Below are 19,781 nucleotides of genomic sequence, written 5' to 3' on the forward strand. Positions count from 1 at the left end.
GCTGGACCGGTTCGGGTGCTACATGTAGTGCCTTGATAGACTCTGGGGCTGAGGGTTGTTTCATGGACGAAGCATGGGTTCGGAAACATGACATTCCTTTCAGAGAGTTAGATAAGCCTACGCCCATGTTCGCCTTAGATGGTAGTCATCTTCCCAGTATCAGATTTGAGACACTACCTTTAACCCTCACAGTATCTGGTAACCACAGTGAGACTATTTCTTTTTTGATTTTCCGTTCACCGTTTACACCTGTTGTTTTGGGTCATCCCTGGCTAGTATGTCATAATCCTTCTATTAATTGGTCTAGTAATTCTATCCTATCCTGGAACGTTTCTTGTCATGTGAAGTGTTTAATGTCTGCCATCCCTCCCGTTTCTTCTGTCCCTACTTCTCAGGAGGAACCTGGCGATTTGACAGGAGTGCCGGAGGAATATCATGATCTGCGCACGGTCTTCAGTCGGTCCCGAGCCAACTCCCTTCCTCCTCACCGGTCGTATGATTGTAGTATTGATCTCCTTCCGGGGACCACTCCTCCTCGAGGTAGACTATACTCTCTGTCGGCTCCCGAACGTAAGGCTCTCGAGGATTATTTGTCTGTGTCTCTTGACGCCGGTACCATAGTGCCTTCTTCCTCTCCGGCCGGGGCGGGGTTCTTTTTGTTAAGAAGAAGGACGGTACTCTGCGCCCCTGCGTGGATTATCGAGGGCTGAATGACATAACGGTTAAGAATCGTTATCCGCTTCCCCTTATGTCATCAGCCTTCGAGATTCTGCAGGGAGCCAGGTGCTTTACTAAGTTGGACCTTCGTAACGCTTACCATCTCGTGCGCATCAGAGAGGGGACGAGTGGAAAACGGCGTTTAACACTCCGTTAGGGCATTTTGAGTACCGGGTTCTGCCGTTCGGTCTCGCCAATGCGCCAGCTGTTTTTCAGGCATTAGTTAATGATGTTCTGAGAGACATGCTGAACATTTTTGTTTTTGTCTATCTTGACGATATCCTGATTTTTCTCCGTCACTCGAGATTCATGTTCAGCACGTTCGACGTGTTCTACAGCGCCTTTTAGAGAATTGTCTCTACGTAAAGGCTGAGAAGTGCTCTTTTCATGTCTCCTCCGTTACTTTTCTCGGTTCCGTTATTTCCGCTGAAGGCATTCAGATGGATTCCGCTAAGGTCAAGCTGTCAGTGATTGGCCCGTTCCAAGGTCACGTGTCGAGTTGCAGCGCTTTTTAGGTTTCGCTAATTTCTATCGGCGTTTCATTCGTAATTTCGGTCAAGTTGCTGCCCCTCTCACAGCTCTTACTTCTGTCAAGACGTGTTTTAAGTGGTCGGTTCCGCCCAGGGAGCTTTTGATCTTCTAAAAGAACGTTTTACGTCCGCTCCTATCCTCGTTACTCCTGACGTCACTAGACAATTCATTGTCGAGGTTGGCGCTTCAGAGGTAGGCGTGGGAGCCATTCTATCCCAGCGCTTCCAGTCTGACGATAAGGTTCATCCTTGCGCTTATTTTTCTCATCGCCTGTCGCCATCTGAGCGCAACTATGATGTGGGTAACCGTGAACTGCTCGCCATCCGCTTAGCCCTAGGCGAATGGCGACAGTGGTTGGAGGGCGACCGTTCCTTTTGTCGTTTGGACAGACCATAAGAACCTTGAGTACATCCGTTCTGCCAAACGACTTAATGCCCGTCAAGCTCGTTGGGCGTTGTTTTTCGCTCGTTTCGAGTTTGTGATTTCTTACCGTCCGGGTAGCAAGAACACCAAGCCTGATGCCTTATCCCGTCTGTTTAGTTCTTCTGTGGCTTCTACTGATCCCGAGGGGATTCTTCCTTATGGGCGTGTTGTCGGGTTAACAGTCTGGGGAATTGAAAGACAGGTTAAGCAAGCACTCACGCACACTGCGTCGCCGCGCGCTTGTCCTAGTAACCTCCTTTTCGTTCCTGTTTCCACTCGTCTGGCTGTTCTTCAGTGGGCTCACTCTGCCAAGTTAGCTGGTCATCCCGGTGTTCGAGGCACTCTTGCGTCTATTCGCCAGCGCTTTTGGTGGCCGACTCAGGAGCGTGACACGCGCCGTTTCGTGGCTGCTTGTTCGGACTGCGCGCAGACTAAGTCGGGTAACTCTCCTCCTGCCGGTCGTCTCAGACCGCTCCCCATTCCTTCTCGACCATGGTCTCACATTGCCTTAGACTTCATTACCGGTCTGCCTTTGTCTGCGGGGAAGACTGTGATTCTGACGGTTGTCGATAGGTTCTCTAAGGCGGCACATTTCATTCCCCTCGCTAAACTTCCTTCCGCTAAGGAGACGGCACAAATCATTATTGAGAATGTATTCAGAATTCATGGCCTCCCGTTAGACGCCGTTTCAGACAGAGGTCCGCAATTCACGTCACAGTTTTGGAGGGAGTTCTGTCGTTTGATTGGTGCGTCCGTCAGTCTCTCTTCCGGGTTTCATCCCCAGTCTAACGGTCAAGCAGAGAGGGCCAATCAGACGATTGGTCGCATACTACGCAGCCTTTCTTTCCAGAAACCCTGCGTCTTGGGCAGAACAGCTCCCCTGGGCAGAATACGCTCACAATTCGCTTCCTTCGTCTGCTACCGGGTTATCTCCGTTTCAGAGTAGTCTGGGTTACCAGCCTCCTCTGTTCTCATCCCAGCTTGCCGAGTCCAGCGTTCCCTCCGCTCAAGCGTTTGTCCAACGTTGTGAGCGCACCTGGAGGAGGGTGAGGTCTGCACTTTGCCGTTACAGGGCACAGACGGTGAGAGCCGCCAATAAACGCAGGATTAAGAGTCCAAGGTATTGTTGCGGCCAGAGAGTGTGGCTTTCCACTCGCAACCTTCCTCTTACGACAGCTTCTCGTAAGTTGACTCCACGGTTCATTGGTCCGTTCCGTGTCTCCCAGGTCGTCAATCCTGTCGCTGTGCGACTGCTTCTTCCGCGACATCTTCGTCGCGTCCATCCTGTCTTCCATGTCTCCTGTGTTAAGCCCTTTCTTCGCACCCCCGTTCGTCTTCCCTCCCCCCTCCCGTCCTTGTCGAGAGCGCACCTATTTACAAGGTACATAAGATTATGGACATGCGTTCTCGGGGACGGGGTCACCAATACCTAGTGGATTGGGAGGGTTACGGTCCTGAGGAGAGGAGTTGGGTTCCGTCTCGGGGCGTGCTGGACCGTTCGCTCATCGATGATTTCCTCCGTTGCCGCCAGGATTCCTCCTCGAGTGCGCCAGGAGCGCTCGGTGAGTGGGGGGTACTGTCATGTTTGTCATTTATTGTCATGTCTTGTCCCTGTGCTCCCCATGCTATTCGTTTCCCTCTGCTGGTCTTGTTTGGTTCTATCCCTCTCTCTCTCCCCCTCCCTCTCTCACTCTCTCGCTCTCTCTTCTCTCTGTCGTTCCGTTCCTGCTCCCAGCTGTTCCTATTCCCCTAATCATCATTTAGTCTTCCCACACCTGTTCCCGATCCTTTCCCCTGATTAGAGTCCCTATTTATTCCTTTGTGATCCACTGGGACTAACTATCACACTGTGTGCATCGATTGACTTGTCTGATTCCTCGCCAACTTATTTTATTTACGTGGATTTTAACAGAAAAAGAAAATGCTGTCTACCAATTTGCACCATAATGACAGTTTGTAATGATGAGAGACAATTGCAGGAATAGTTTTTTTTATTACTCCATCCAAAAATACATGTCATGGAAAAGGCATGGGGACGATGCCCAAAACAAACACGTATATATAATACACAGGAATGTAACCCCTCCAAAAAGAGCGAGGTTTAAACCTCTAAAAATTACACGGGACGAGATCCATAATAACGAGTACACAATACACGCAGCACGAAAGCCGAAACAAAGCACAGGTACTCCCAAGACCAACGGACATGGGAACAATAACCGACAATGGGGAACAGAGGGTACATATGTAACATACTAATCAGGGGGGAATGGGAATCAGGTGTGCATAATGAGACAAGACAGCCCGGGGATGTTGGTAATGAATCCAGCTCAGTGACGCCTAGAAAGCCGGTGAAGCAGACCTCCAGAGATGGTGATTGGAATGAGCAGCAGTACGGGGATCTGTGACACATAAGGTGAAACTGTCTTCTTCCAGATTGGCAGCAATGGGTCCTCTGTCCTCCATCTCTCGTTGGTCCTCAAGTAGGCTCAGAAAAAGCCAGACGTCCACAGCCACTCACCTTCCTCCAGCCATCACCATTGGTAGTTCCATGGTGAGCCACATCTTGGTCCCTGGAGCAAATACCCTGTGCAACCCGGGGTCTACGGTGAAGGATATCACAGTGCTTTTATTTCAAGTTTCAAGTTTTAATGTCATATGCACAAGTACAGTGAAATGCATTTCTTGCAAACTCAAAACCCAACAATTCCATAATCAATAACAATGTAATACTAGGGAAAATAACATTAGAAATATGAAGAAATAAGAAGAACACAGTAAGTAAGCATACCGGTACTATATACAGGGTCAGTTCCAAAACCATATTTACAGTGTGCAGGGATACTGGAGTGACAGAGATAGTGATGTAAGGGGGTAAGGTGACTAGGCAACAGGATATAAGATAAACAGAGTACCATCAGCTTGTATGTGAGTGGGTGTGTGTAGAGTCAGTATACACGTATGTGCATATAATGTGTGAGTAAGCAGATGATGGTGTGAGGTTGTGTGTATGAGTGTGTAGGGCCCTATGAGTGTGTAGGGGCCTATGAGTGTGTAGGGCCCTATGTGTGTGCATAGACACAGTGCAAAATCAATAAAGATACAAGATTACCTCAGTCCATGTAGCTATTTTTTTGTAGCTATTTATCAGTCTTATTGCTTGGGGATAGAAGCTGTTCAAGAGTCTGTTGGTGCCAGACTTGATGCATGGGTACCGCTTGCCGTGCAGAAGCAGAGGGAGTAGTCTATTGCGTGGGTGGTTAGAGTCTTTAATGATTTTTCGGGCCATTCTACCACACCGCCTGATATAAATGTCCTGGATGGCAGGGAGCTTGGCCCCAGTGATGTACTGTGCTGTCCACACCACCATCTGTAGCGCCATGCGATCAAGAGCGGTGCTATTACCATACCAGGCAGTGATGTAGAAAGTCAAAATTCTCTCAATGGTACAGCTGTCAAACTTTTTGAGGATTTGAGGGCCAATGCCAAACTATTTCAACCTCCTGAGGGGGAAGAGGCACTGTTGTGCCTTCTTCACGACTGTGTGCCTGTGTTTGGACCCATTTAAGTATTTTTTGATTTGGACACCGAGGAACTTGAAGCTTTTGACCTGTCGATGTGGATGGGGGCGTGCTCTCCCCCTGCTTCCTGTAGTCCACAATCAGCTCCTTGCTCTTACTAATGTTGAGGGAGAGGTTGTGAATTCCAAAACCCCCTCGGTTTTCAAATCACGTAGATGGATTGGGCTGTTGCACGATAGCAACCAAAGCCTGTGCAAGTAAATGTTTAGCATTCCATCATTGGTTACTCTGAAAGTTCCTCATATTGACATTGGCTGCGGCCTCAGGCCCTATGGTGCTAACCTTGGAAAAGTAATTCAATTTTCTTCTCCTTCCTTTATTACTAATAGAGATAGACCAAATGGTGCAGCTCTATGCAATCTTATAGCCATACCAACTAGATCAATATCAACCATCAGACAGGGCCTGCAACCACCTATTGAACGAACGTAACTTGTTTGAGTTTCCATGTGACTTTGAAAATCATAAAGATCTTGGGTTGATGCATTTGCACGTTAGGAGCTTACAGTGCCTTGCGAAAGTATTCGGCCCCCTTGAACTCTGTGAACTTTTGCCACCTTTCAGGCTTCAAACATAAAGATATAAAACTGTATTTTTTGGTGAAGAATCAACAACAAGTGGGACACAATCATGAAGTGGAACGGCATTTATTGGATATTTCAAACTTTTTTAACAAATCAAACACTGAAAAATTGGGCGTGCAAGATTATTCAGCCCCTTTACTTTCAGTGCAGCAAACTCTCTCCAGAAGTTCAGTGAGGATCTCTGAATGATCCAATGTTGACCTAAATGACTAATGATGATAAATACAATCCAGCTGTGTGTAATCAAGTCTCCGTATAAATGCACCTGCACTGTGATCGTCTCAGAGGTCCGTTAAAAGCGCAGAGAGCATCATGAAAAACAAGGAACACACCGGGCAGGTCCGAGATACTGTTGTGAAGAAGTTTAAAGCCAGATTTGGATACAAAAAGATTTCCCAAGCTTTAAACATCCCAAGGAGCACTGTGCAAGCGATAATATTGAAATGGAAGGAGTATCAGACCACTGCAAATCTACCAAGACCTGGCCGTCCCTCTAAACTTTCAGCTCATACAAGGAGAAGACTGATCAGAGATGCAGCCAAGAGGCCCATGATCACTCTGGATGAACTGCAGAGATCTACAGCTGAGGTGGGAGACTCTGTCCATAGGACAACAATCAGTCGTATATTGCACAAATCTGGCCTTTATGGAAGAGTGGCAAGAAGAAAGCCATTTCTTAAAGATATCCATAAAAAGTGTCATTTAAAGTTTGCCACAAGCCACCTGGGAGATTATTATTATTATTATAATTATATATTATATTATTATATTATTATATACACCAAACATGTGGAAGAAGGTGCTCTGGTCAGATGAAACCAAAATGGAACTTTTTGGCAACAATGCAAAACGTTATGTTTGGCGTAAAAGCAACACAGCACATCACCCTGAACACACCATCCCCACTGTCAAACATGGTGGTGGCAGCATCATGGTTTGCGCCTGCTTTTCTTCAGCAGGGACAGGGAAGATGGTTAAAATTGATGGGAAGATGGATGGAGCCAAATACAGGACCATTCTGGAAGAAAACCTGATGGAGTCTGCAAAAGACCTGAGACTGGGACGGAGATTTGTCTTCCAACAAGACAATGATCCAAAACATAAAGCAAAATCTACAATGGAATGGTTCAAAAATAAACATATCCAGGTGTTAGAATGGCCAAGTCAAAGTCCAGACCTGAATCCAATCGAGAATCTGTGGAAAGAACTGAAAACTGCTGTTTACAAATGCTCTCCATCCAACCTCACTGAGCTCGAGCTGTTTTGCAAGGAGGAATGGGAAAAAAATTCAGTCTCTCAATGTGCAAAACTGATAGAGACATACCCCAAGCGACTTACAGCTGTAATCACAGCAAAAGGTGGCGCTACAAAGTATTAACTTAAGGGGGCTGAATAATTTTGCACGCCCAATTATTCTGTTTTTGATTTGTTCAAAAAGTTTGAAATATCCAATAAATGTTGTTCCACTTCATGATTGTGTCCCACTTGTTGTTGATTCTTCACAAAAAAATACAGTTTTATATCTTTATGTTTGAAGCCTGAAATGTGGCAAAAGGTCGCAAAGTTCAAGGGGGCCGAATACTTTCGCAAGGCACTGTACTTCCTAAACTGGATTACATCAAGATCTGGGCTATGCAGATGAATCTGGATATTCTGGTATCGACTGAAACTTGGCTCTCTGGGGACGTTCTGGACTCTGATATTAATATTGAGGGCTATCATGTGTTCAGAGCTGACAGACAGGGTAGAGGTGGCGGAGTGGCTATATTTATTTAAAATAATTTCTCTTTCTCTTGCCCCCCAAAAATATATAACTACTATCTTTAAGCTTTTCTCTGGGGAAACTTTTATCCATAACTGTTACAGGGGTCTTACCATCCTCCATCGGCTAACCTTTTATGCACTCAAGGAGTTAACTAGCTTGTTGTCTTCTTTTACTAAATCAGAAGTTATTATCCTGGGTGACCTAAATTATGATTGGGAAATGCAGGCTTCAGACAATCTAAAATACATGTGTAATGATCTAAACCTAAGCCAGCTGGTGACTAAGTCTACATGGCCCAACCCTAGAGATCCTTAAATGTCATCTCTGATTGAACTTATTTTAACGAATAAACCAAAGAAATATGTTTCTACCGGTGTCTTCGCCCAAGATATTAGTGACCATTGCCCAGTTGTTTGTGTTGGAGATGTGAGAATACAAAAATCCAAGCCTCTTGTCATCACAAAGACAATCGTTTATTTTAGTGATTTTATTTTAGTGATTTTAGTGATTTGTATTTCAGTTATCCCTGAACCTGATTTATCTTTGACCCTTTTTACAGATGTCTTGAATACTATTGTGGATAAACACGCTCCCTTTAAAAAATTAAGGGTTAAATGTAGATTGAATGCTTGGTACACTCCGGAATGATCAGAAGTCATTCACCAAAGAGATGATGCTTTGGTCAAGGCCAGGAACACAGACTTAGGCCCAGACTGGCAAGCTTTTAAGCAACTGAGGAATCATTGTAAAACAAATGAGAGGCTAAATCTGCTAATTATGTCACTGCTCTTTCAGATTGTAATGAGAACCTGGCTAAATTCTGGAAAACTGTCAAATCCTTGAAGGGTTTGACTTCCTCCTCTCTGTCACAACAAATTAATTCAGACACTGGCATCATTGATGCATTTAATCACCATTTTATTTCTGCAGGCTATCTCTTTGAAATAACTTCTAAGCCTATTCACAACGATATTGGGCTGGATGCTGACACGGGAAACTTGATGAATAATCAGAGAAATTATAGTCAAAGCTTTTCTTTAAGGCTATTTACAGGAAAATAAGTCCTGGATGCTTGGCTAGCAATAGACAACAATGGGCCAACAAATTGCATCCTGGTCTGCTTAAGTGTTCCGCGCCTATCATTGATGCCTCAATAACCCACATTTTTTATTTAACATTGTTATCAGGAAATATTCCAAAAGTATGGAAATCATCTGCCTGCCACTCCATAAGGACGGGGATAGTAGACATCTTGTCACATTCTGACCTTAGTTCCTTTGTTTTGTCTTTTGTTTTAGTATGGTCAGGGTGTGAGTTGGGTGGGTTGTCTATGTTAGTTTTTCTGATTTTCTACTTCTGTGTTTGGCCTGGTCTCATTCTTAATCAGAGGCAGCTGTCAATCGTTGTCCCTGATTGAGAAGCATATTTAGGTAGCCTGTTTTAGATTGTGTTTTGTGGGTGGTTGTTTTCAGTCTTTGTGTGTCTACACCAGACAGAACTGTGCCGGTTGTTCAGTTTTCATTAAATAAGATGAATACTTGCTGCGCTTTGGTCCTCACCTTCTTCCTACGACAGCTGTTACAGCTCTTAATAACGATAGTCCCATTTCAAGGCTTCATTGTTTAGCTAGGCTTCTTGAATCCTTGGTAAATGTACAAATTTGCTCATATTTTTTGTGTGTGAATCAATCAGGGTTTATGCCTGGGCATACCACTATTTCAGAAACCCCTTCAGTTGTTGATCTTGTCAATGCTTTAGACACTAAAATGAAATGTGCTGCTCTGTTTGTGGACCTGTCCAAAGCTTTTGATACGGTTGATGATGCTATTTTATTGATTAAGTTGTCCTCAATAGGCCGGAGTTCTAACACCTGTTCATGGTTTCATGATTATCTTTGTGACAGAACTCAGGCCATCATGATGGATGGGGTTAAGTCTGAATTTCTTGAAGTACATAAAGGTGTACCACAGGGGTCAATTTTTGGACCTGCTCTCTTCACTATTTATATAAACACCATTGGTCAATCTGTTCAATTTAAAAAAATGTCATCTGTATTTAGATGATACTATTATGTATGCTATTGCCCTGACTGTTGATCTTAGAGCAATGCAGATTTTAGAGCAATGCAGGAATCCCTTGCTGATTTAAAACTTGTGCTTAATACAGGCTAAACAAAATACATGTTTTTAAACTCTTGTAAGAATGTTTCCGATGAATTACATGTTCACTCATTAGATGGTTCTCCAATCTAACGTGTTCCCGCATATAAATACTTCAGCATTTGGATTGATATGGATTTGATGTTTAAAAAATATATTGATGAGCTGGTTAAGAAGGTAAGCTTTAAAGTTAGCTTTTTCTACAGAAACAGATTGTGCCTTTTCTCAAATCAGTAGGAAGCAGATTATTCAGTCAACCTTTTTATCTGCTCTTGATTATGGCGATATTATTCATCAAAGTGCAGCTGCTACTACTCTTAAACCTTTGGTCCCCCTCCCCTCTTTATTTGTGAATGAATGTAACAGTTTTTCTGGGTAATTTGTGATCTTTTATTTGTGCTTACCATGACTGTGTTTTTGTATTCTAATGTGTATATATATTTGTATTTATTTTGTGTTTAATGTGTATTTTATATTGTATTATACAGGGCGCATTTGGAAAAGAGACCTAGGTCTCAATATGTCTTCCCTGTCAAAATAAATAATACCAATCTGACTCATAATCTCTGAACGTTGAACAAATTCCTCTGAAGATGATGAATGTGATTGTGACTGAAGAACCAAACCTGTATGGGTGTCTCAAGAACTGTTGTGTGTGCTCTGGGGCCATATTTATCAAGCCTGTCAACGAAGGAATGCCTTTTAGATTCATCCACAATTAATAAGATTACATGGACAAGGGGATACATGATCCTAGATCAGTGCTCCTATTCTGAGACACTTTGATACATACAGCTTCTGGAGTTTCTCACGTGTTTGAAGCACCATGCTCCAATCCACAGAGCCATTCGAGAGCACAGTATGAGAGGAAATCATTTTAAAATCTTCAGGTCAAAAGCAACTAGGCAAGTGCTACTTATTTTGTTCTCCAGAGGCTAAGTGGGTACAGTCAAGTTAAATGACCTTTATTATTTCAATACTGCAGTTGGAAATCCATTTGGCTTCACAGGTTTGTGTGACCCCTGAGAAAGATTGAAGGATATACATCAACCACCATTCATTGACACATTCTTATCACTATTTACTTCTGCATTGTGCCACCTCTTCATTGAAAAACTCCTGTATTATATCAATTGATAACGTATTGACTAAATGACATATTCTTATAGAATGTATCAGACATGTCAAGTTATTGGCCTTGATCAATTACAAACAAATGTCTACTATTAAGATTGTCATTTCCTTGTTTTCTCACAATAATCTCGGGGGTGTAAGTGACAAAAGAATACAACATTATGCAATAATAGCTCTTAAAAATAATTTATACAACACGCATATGAAGTTTGTGTACAGAAGCGGAAAAACGCTAATGTTCGCGTACACTGTCACATGACGGAGGATGCGTCATCAAATAATGATTTTCCCGGAAGTACCCATGCGACTTACCAGGCGCACCGTCCGGCCGGCTCCAGCGGACGAGAATGCATCGCAACATGGCCTCGCTGTAAACCGAGCGAAACCCCAGTAGATTGTGTATTTGACCGGCAATCCGTCACCATCGGCGCCTTGATCATGGACCTCCGGTCCAGAGGCTTTTTCCGGAGGCATTGGAGTTGTGAATAATAATCTTCAAGTGCTATATTAATACATTTTATACCCTACTCACTTTTGCACGCTCCATGGATTTAAAGAACAAGTGACAGCAATAGCACTCACCCCAATAAGGGCACCACTTTCCATTTGGAGGAGAGGACAAGAAACTACACTACAATTTTTAAGTAACGGACGATCGGGTGTAATATATATTTTCCACTGTTGATTCCAGTTTTCGCTCATATCCCTCACAGACACAATTCATAACCGGTAAGAATCCAGTCTGCAATACCTGCTATCGATCTTTGAAAGACAATTGGATGAAGGCCCTGCTCTTGTCAGTCCATTTACAAGGTTAGCTAACCTAGCTAGCTAGTTTAGAAGAGTAGCTAATGTTGGCTAGCTACATGTAAAACCACTGGCGAGCTAGAATTGAATATTGGCTTTGGCTGTCTGTGCTCGTCAAAACGAGCTTGATAAGCTAACATTTTGAGTTGAAACTAATGCCAGTTCATATCGGTGTTTTAAGTGGGTGAAGGTATTGGTAAATTAGTTAGCGAGCCTGGAATGAACCTGGAATGTTTCTAGCTTTCTAATCTTCCCTCTTGTGAACGTTCAATATGACAGTTTCCATCGAAACAAATTGACTAACTATCTAAACCATTTCGTTAACCTGTTTACTTCAATGCCGGTCTGGCGATTTACTCTTGAGTTTCTTAAATCACACTTTTAAAATATCTAACGTTGGTTAATCCGACCTGTCAACATAGCTAAATCTAGGTAAGGCAATTGTCATGCTGGTTTTTCTATGTGTGAGGCTTGGTTGGGCCTACAACGAATTAATTCTGATCGCAAGACTAGCATACCAATTAACATATGAAAGTGTATCAACTATTTCAATTGGATACCAAGAACGTAATGTCTTTAATATTGCGATGCATAAATGATGTGTCGACATGTCACTGCAGAATGTATCAGTCACTCGACATTACTATGAGAGACACGTAGAACAGGCTGGCTAGCGCGCGCTAGCTAGTGGGGTGTGTTTGACATCCACCATCATTGGCATGCTAGAAGGCCTTCCCTGCAATTTGACCCATCAGTAATGTTAGTTGTACCGAATCAAACCACAAACCGATCGTGTTATCATAGGGTTATTTCATGGTCTTTATTTGTATTTAGTGCCTAAAATGTGTTTACCAAATAATGAGCTAGTCACAGATGGGATAACATGGCTAACACCGGGTACTTGCTAGCTAGCAGTTAGCTAGCCATATGACACGTCTTCCTAATGTGGGATCGCCTCTTTAGACCATGTGATAACAGTTTGACACTACTTCTTTTCATGTTTGAATTAATGGCAACACTGTAGCAATAAGTAATGGGAATTTGCGGAACCTCTTACATGTCTCAGTAGACCCATGCCTGTCTTACAACCCACACCACTCAAATGTGGAATATATTGCTTAACAGTAAAAGTATACAGAAAATATAGAGAATCTCAAACATTGTAACCACTAACCAGCACATATCTATTAAAAAAATGGGGAAAATCTGTAACAATCAGAGGCTACTGGCAAGTGAACTTTGACCAGAAACAATACATTCTCTGAAACTAGCTAACCAGTTAGTTCAATTGAGCGTGAGTGAATGTACCAGCTCAGGCCAGCGTGAGCCTAATCCCCAAGAACGGATGCAGAGAAGTGAATATATATTTGAGATTTTTATTTAACCTTTAACAAGGCACGTTAAGAACAAATTCTTATTTCACAATGACGGCCTACCCCGGCTAAACCATTCCCGAACCCGGACAACGCTTGGCTAATTGTGTACCGCCCAATGGGACTCCCGATCACGTCCTCTAGTACTGAGATGCAGTGCCTTAGACCGCTGCGCCACTTGGACCCCATGACCCCATTAACTGGTTTTTCGCCATTTCTAATCCGCATCCATGTGTCATGTCAAATTCATCTCCCCATCATTAGTTGACGATAGTCATGGTGCAACGTGTTTTTTAAATTGTTATCATCTGCCAGGAGGATCAATAGATGGTTCAATTGCCCCTAAAGTGGAGATATGGTAATTACCCGTAACCCAATTCAACCCCAGGAGGGATGTGATCTCTCTTGTTTCAGGCCTAAATAGTGGTTAAGAGGTATATGCAACTTTCCCCAGCTGAAATAGGCTAAACCTAGAAGACTAAGTGGAACGTGAAGGAGGGATATAGGGAGGTGAAATTAAGTGTGTATTGGCGCAAGGGTACAGGGAGGAGGCATTACTGTTATCAGGGCAGGGTCAGTAAACACCACCCTTGCTGCTTGGCGGGACAACCTTTCTATAGCGCAGACAAACCCACTAACCCATTTCCAATTTTGGGACTCGCCTCAACAACAATGCTGTCACAAGTTCTGACATCCCTGTTAGTGGAAGCCCATGAACTTCATAGGGAGTTAACTTGAGGCTGCTCGATCATCGGTCAGTGGGCATGGTGTCCAGGTTATTATTGTATATCTAGTCTACTCAAGCTAGTCTGACCTACCCAGTATCAGAATGTAGATTGTAGTCTTCCATGTTTTTTTGTTGATTTATATTTTTTGTTGTTGTTTTGCTAACTCTTCCTCCTTCTCCTCAGATCGGCTGGCAAGTCAGCGCCACCCTAATGCAGAACCAAGTGAAATGAACAAACCACCGCAGCCTATAACGGGACCCACCTCTGTCCCACACCCCTCCCCCTCCCCTGGACTGACACAGGTGAGAGCCATTGACAAGACCCAGTGTGTGTGGACTGGTCAGGGTAGCGTTCATTAGGACAAAAACACGTGAGAACGTTTTGAAACTGGGACATTGCTACCTGAACTTGTCCAATAAGGATGCTACCTGAACAATAAGGATGCACATTTTTGTTTTATTACATTGTACCCTATTGAACACAACCCATCTCTGGCAGGAAATTATCTAACTAATGCAGTTGTGTTTCTCTCCCTCCCTTCTCTCCCAGGCTGCCTATGCCCCAGGTCAGCCCCCTTCTCTCGTCTTCGCCACCCCACCACCTCAACAAATGAACTCTTCACCGCAACCGCGACAGGTATTGCCCTCTCCATCTCTCTCATTCTATTTCCTGCTCTTTTGCTCACGCTCTCTAAATGTCCAAGCTTCTGTTACGCTGTTAACTCTAACTCTTGCTCAACTGTAACGCTTTGGTCCAACCTGTTTGTGTTTAAGTGTCTCTGGCTACCAACCTTGATCTCTTACTCTCTTTTGCTGTCCTCCCTCCCAGTTCGCTGCAGGGCCTCGTGCTTTACACCAACAGGTACTAACTCCCCTCACCTTCCCCGAAATGTCTGTCATCTCGACCTGAAAGTAGACCGCTGTGCGTGAATGCAATTTAACTTCAGAGAAAGATGAGGCTAAACAGCCATTCTAGTTCTGATCAGACCCAGCTGTAACTAGATGTAAAACCACCTAATTTTGAGTGAAATATTTCAAAAAGTATCAATTCAGGCCATGAGTAGAGTGCCGTGCTATAATCCTCAGCCCTTTTGTGGCTCTCCAGGACCAAGGATTCCAGTAGTGATGTGTTCAGGCTGCTAATTACATAGGTTGCCCTTGGTTACACCTGATTCCACCCACTGTAGGACTATACGGTAAAGTTCCTAGGCACCAGGGTCCATCGGTTTTTACATTTCACCTGTTCATGTATAAATTACTTTCCCTAATCAGGCAAAAGTGCCAGCCAACACATCAGCCAGGCCTACGATCAACGGTAGTTCCTTGTGGATTTAACTCTCTAGCTTTATTTTTCCTTGATGGCTTCATATTTTCTGGTAGTCAGCAGCAAACTGTTAGTGGCTGAGTGATATACTGCTTCTTCTCATTCTCTCGTTCCTTCTGCTCTCTCTTCTCTTGTCCTCCTCCTCTCACCCCCCTCTTGCTCTCTGCCCGTGTGTTGTGCGGCTGAAGGGCGGATACAGGGCACTGCAGGTAACAGCTTCCTTTCCTTCTCACCCTCCTCTTGGTCTGTCGAACCTAGCTGTAGTTTAGTCTGAGTCTATAGAACTAACGTCCAAAAGTTTACTCTCGACCCTTGCCCAAGGGCTGACAATAATCAGTGATCATTGGCAAAATACTTTTGTTGGTGAGATGCTAGCTATGATCATTGTCGAAACTTGTAGCTGATCCTGCTTCAGTTTAATCCTGCTCCGTCCTATTATAGCCTAGTTCCCAGTTTGACCACCTTTTGAAATACTAACCAGAGCCTGTGTCCACAAAGTGTCTTTTGACTAGGAGTCCTGATCTAGGATTTGTCCATAGAATCGTATTCAATATTATTGAAAAAGCCAAACGGATCCTAGATCAGCACTCCTACTCTGAGACGCTTTGTAAATACTGGGCCAGGATGGATATAGCGCCTCCCTGTTAGTCATGGGGGATTCTCATACTCGCAACTCTATGAACATGCACCCATGAGGTGTCCAGTAATTCACAACACAGGCTTGTAAATCCCAAACTAAACCCCCCCATGGCAGTCATTGTGTGTGCAGTGTGTTCAGCTCTCTGGAGTCTCGACCGACCATCTTGACAGTTTCAACATGTGACATTTTAGTTTCAACATGTGACATTTTAACACCGCAGTACACACAGCTCACCATTTGGCTCATACACACACTCAAATATCGAAATATGTCGAAATATACTGACAGTTTCTCTCTCCCCTCCATCTCTCTAGCCCTACTATGCCAACAGGGCCACCATGTCCACCAGTGCCCCCCGGGTCCAGACCAGCAGCGGGCCTCGTCCGGTGGGTCCCACCCACGTCTACCAGCCCAGCTCCCAGATGATGATGATCCCTGGGCAGCAGCTGTCCTTTGCTGGCTCCCCTCAGGGCTACTTCATCCCCCCTGGACAGGTGCCACAACCGGTCATGATGACTTTATGTTAATGGTTAACTTCACTTGAATATAGGGTTGCAAGATTCCGTAAAATTCACAGCTTTCTGGAATGTCGTGGAAGTTTTGGGAATTTTAAAATGTAAATCGTATAACACCTCTCGTACAGTATTCCAGCACCAAAAAGTCTAAAATCAACATAGTGTTGTAGCTATACCGAAACGCAGCAAACAAGAAGCTTGACCCCTTTAGGACAGGTAACTCGCAGTCCTATACCTTTAAACAGTTCTAAGTGTCCAGTCTGCCCCCCCCCCCTCTCTCTCTCTCTGTAGTACCGGGCTCCCTACATGCCACCCAGTCCACAATACCCCGTGACCAGTGGCACGGCAGGCTTCTACCCAGGAACCAGCCCGGCTGAATACCCCACCTATGGTAAGGGGCTCCACTCTGGGCCATGGCCCAACAGCCAAGCACAACCATGACCACAACCACAATCTGGATTTGAACCACAGGCATGACTGGATCAGCAGCTGGAACTCGAACCAAAACCTAGTGTTGAACTGCAATCAGATGCTCTTTGTCAGGGCATAAATGTAACTTTTTGGTCCACCAGCCACTGTGGCAGGTAGATAAAAAAACAATAGATTTTACCAGCCAAAATATTTTTTGGCCTGCTAAAATTACACCAGCAAAACACAAAAACAAACAAGCATGCTTTGTAATGTTTCTAGAACAATACATACAACAATACAATACATTACTAGTAGAGATGCAACGGACAGTGGGCCCACGGTACGGTTTCGGTATCTTTATATTTAAGAAACATAACACAGCACCGTTTAAACAATGAACTCTTTATTTTTCCTATAGACATAGAACTTTCCATTCGGAAAAATGGCAGTATGACTGACGAGGCCTGGTTTCTGTCTCTACTGTATGAAGTCAAGGGGAGAAAAACCTTCAAATTAAAATGGCTTCTTGGCTTTGACGACCTGTAGGTTCTTTGCCTTCTCCATTTTAAATAAACAGGGTACATACTTGTATAGGCAATATTTAAAAGTAAAAATAACAAAAGTGCAACATCAAGTTGGTACCCTGTATGAGATATCTGTTCCTTTATGTTAAGGTTCTTTTTTAGGTTCTTCTGTGAGAAGATAAGCACGTCCAACATTCTCTGAAGCAAGACGAGAACGGCTTGTACTGACAATGTCCCCTGCGGCGGAGAAAACGCTCTCACTTACAACAGAGGTTCCCGGGACACCGAGACTGTTGTGCAAGTTTTGTAACATGGGGGAACTTTGACTGGTTTGTTTTCCACCACACAAAAGGATCAGCATCCACATGAAGGAAATCTGCTGCCTTGTATGAGGTTACCACCTCAATCATTTTCGGAAAGGGCTTGGTCTGTTCCTCTGCTTTGAAAAGCTCCCCAGATAACTCTGCCATGGCGATCTTCTATTGAGGAGGGGATAATGATGGATGTTCTTCCTCTGTGGATGGCCCTGCTTGAAACGGCAAGAAAAATGGCTAGTAATAATAATACAATTATTGTTAAGTGAAACCTATCTCATCACATTAACGCACATGATAAAAGCAATATCATGAGAAATCGTTTAAAAGTCACAATTTCTTTGAGGTCCTTGTCGACTGTCGCAGCAGGCTGGGCAGGGGTTTAAACCTTGGATCAAGGGCTGTAGATCTTTGAAGGTAGTCCAGAGGATCCCGGTCTGTGTATCTTCTCTCCGAGTCCTGAGTGATGGCTGCCTTGGTCCTCCCTGATGGTTGCACTGTCCTCACGACCCAGTGCCATGGATTTGATAATCATTGTCTTTAGAGGGATCATTGATGAGGTTTCACTGCTCATGAGAGTTGTCATTGTTTTCAGGGGGTTGAGTAGCCAAAATGAGTTCTTCTGCCAGCTTCAGTTCACTGTCAGTCAGCATGGTTCACTGTCAGTCAGTCTTTGACCGACTTCTTCACCGCCTACTCCAATACAGCAGAGTAGCTGGCCGGTTGCTGTTCCACAACGTTCCAGCATGTCATGAATGGTATTCCAACAGGTTGTGATGGATTGGGTGTCATGGATTCATTTATGCTTTGATATATCTAGCATCTCTTGCTTGACTGTCAACTTGGTGAGCGGTGGTGTTTTTGTGACCTTCGCCAGGAGGTGGAACACTGCCTTTGAAGAGAGAGAGAGACTGCCCTCTTGGCTGCAAGGTTCAGGATGTGTGCAAAACATCCAATGTGGGGGCCCAAACCCATCAGCTTCATGGATGGAATTCACTATCTTTTGTGCGTTATCTGTAGTGGCTGGGATTGTGCTATTTGGTCTTTCTTGCTTCCACTCTGTCACAGCGTTCAATAGTTCAAGGGCTACCCCTTCGTCAACCCAATCCAGTACATAGTGAACCGTCACAGTGAGGTAGCCTTGAGTTGCTCTGGAAGTCCAACTATCAGTGGAGAGAGTTAAGATAGGGTGTCTGTCAATTCCTATCCAATTTCTCTCTAATGATTCATGGAGTTTGGGAATTACTTTGCTGCTGACATTACATGCTACATTTTTCATCAGGTGACGAAATCTCGAGTCAGTAACCACAAAATAAGGCTGCAAATCTTTGGCTGTCAATACTCCCACTGCTTTCGTTATTTCTTTATTTTTCCGAATTTGTCACAAATTGTTGTTGGAAGGCAGCAGCAAGAGGTTGTTGTGTTTTTGCTAACGAGTGGACTCTCCTTGCTCCAACTCCACCTGCAAGGGATACGGCCAGGTGATGGCGACTTAAATTACACATGTTAGAAGTGTTTCCACTTGAGTTGCCGACAGTGGCAAGGCAATGCATGCGGATTGTACTTCGTTTACGTTCTTCTTACCCTCATCATTGTATTGAACGCCAAAATGTTCCCTCACAGCGGATTTGAAAGACTGCTGTGCCTCTTCAAATTTGCTTCTCTGTTTCGCTAGCGCTCGCCATTGTCACATTGGAGCTGAGAGAATATTTGTTTCCTCTCTCTTCATGGGGAGGTTTCCTACTGACATGTCATTGCAAATCGTCCGTTGGTTGTTTTAAGGGGGAGGGGGTTGCGGTCACTACGGTTGCCACATTTTGAGCCATTTCTGTGAGGTAAAGTTTGTCAGCCCTCAGGGGTCCCCTAATGTCCTGTGGCCCCAAGCAGTTGCCTGCCAAGCCTGTTCTCAAGTTGTGCGTCTGGTTCTGTGGATCTAAATGTACAAAGTGCATGTAGTCTGCAGCGCAATAATTACATTTGGAAATTATAGGAAAATGACAGGCATATTGTAATTCTGCGGTTCACATGTGCGTATTGAACTGTAGGGGACGTACTGAACGGTTCGACAAAATACTGTCTCATTGCATCCCTAATTAATAGTAAAAAGTAACTAATGTGGTATATTAAATCATATTTTGTCACCTGAGCCCTTAATTTTTCCCCTGGAACATGACCCGTCAAACCGCACTTGTTAACACCCGATCGCTTGACCCGGAAGCCAGCAGCACCAATGTGTCGGAGGAAACACCTTT

The 19,781-nt window shown here is 44.1% G+C and overlaps 1 pseudogene across 1 annotated transcript in view; it reads left to right on the plus strand.

The window, feature by feature from the left end:
- The first annotated feature begins 11,198 nt into the window (after window positions 1–11,198).
- LOC124010239 overlaps window positions 11,199–19,781 on the plus strand; it is a 28,312-nt pseudogene continuing 19,729 nt past the window's right edge. Inside the window, exons 1-7 of the transcript XR_006834394.1 lie at window positions 11,199–11,707; window positions 13,986–14,104; window positions 14,352–14,438; window positions 14,631–14,663; window positions 15,314–15,334; window positions 16,080–16,259; window positions 16,572–16,671. The product of XR_006834394.1 is annotated as a eukaryotic translation initiation factor 4 gamma 1-like (transcript). The remainder of the gene's footprint in view (window positions 11,708–13,985; window positions 14,105–14,351; window positions 14,439–14,630; window positions 14,664–15,313; window positions 15,335–16,079; window positions 16,260–16,571; window positions 16,672–19,781) is intronic.

Source organism: Oncorhynchus gorbuscha, linkage group LG22 (genome assembly GCF_021184085.1).
Source record: "Oncorhynchus gorbuscha isolate QuinsamMale2020 ecotype Even-year linkage group LG22, OgorEven_v1.0, whole genome shotgun sequence".
NCBI classification, from domain to species: Eukaryota; Metazoa; Chordata; class Actinopteri; order Salmoniformes; family Salmonidae; genus Oncorhynchus; species Oncorhynchus gorbuscha.